Below are 1,163 nucleotides of genomic sequence, written 5' to 3' on the forward strand. Positions count from 1 at the left end.
ACTGTGTTCCGTCGAGCCACATAAGTGAAGGGGCCACGGGTGCTTGTTGGAATTCGTCCGCGACCCCGGGGGGGGACTCCCTAACAAAATTTTATATTTTTTAGGACAAACAATTCTTCGTGTTATTTAGATAATTACCTCGATAACGAACAAAGAAAAATTCGGTTACAGATTTTTAAAATTCGTGAAATCAACATGTTTGTCCTTGCTTTTATCAACATTACTGCAAAAAAAATTGTTGCAGTCTAGTCAAAGGGTTACTCACAAATAATTAATCGTTAGTAATAAATGATGTTATGCCAGTCCAGTCGAGATCGGGTATGAGTATGAATAAATAAATAAAATAAAATAAATGAGACGAAATCAAACTACTTACTTTATGATAAATCATTTTATTTTAATAAACATTCAGTTTACATTTTTATATTAGTTTACTCAGTATTCTTATCACATTAAAAGTCAATAACACGAAATAAAATTTTTTACCTGCAGAAGCTCACACACTCGACGTGTTAAGTTTCAAAATTTTCACAAAAGCTCAGATAAACATACATACTAAATTCGGGCTCGGATACGAACAAGTTATCTGGAAAAATGTTTAAATTTAATTTTGCATCAACTTCAATGTACTGTTTTCGTAAATATATTTAGGTATAAGTAACCGATTCAGCGCGGAGAGCATCACGGCCGAAGCAGAAAATTTTAAAATAGAAGTGATTTTAGCTATTTCAATGTTTTTTTCACGACAACAGTTCGAATCGAGCGTGCGTGAGCTGCGGTGAAAATAATTCTCCATTTTTTATTTTATAATAACATGTGTACAATAATTTGTAGTCAGTATAATATATTCAATATCTTAATCTAGAAAGCGTTCACGTGAGAGGTCTCTCTCCCCGTCGCGGCGACGTTCGCTCGTCTGCGCGTCGAGTAAACTTTACGGCTACTATAATAATTTAAAGCGAATTTAGTCATGAAATTTTCTTCATCAACACAATGCGTCGCCGTGAAAACGTAACGGGGCTCCGACGGTGGAGACCGGTTCAAGGAAATACATCATGGACGACATCGACTCGTCTGGCATCGGGCGAGCCGCGCATCCCGCGGGCCGGCGCGTCCTAGCTGCGGTCCGGCGCGTCCTCGTCGTCGCGCTCGAGCAGGCGCCG

The sequence above is a fragment of the Zerene cesonia genome, chromosome 27 (genome assembly GCF_012273895.1).
Source record: "Zerene cesonia ecotype Mississippi chromosome 27, Zerene_cesonia_1.1, whole genome shotgun sequence".
Lineage (NCBI taxonomy): Eukaryota > Metazoa > Arthropoda > Insecta > Lepidoptera > Pieridae > Zerene > Zerene cesonia.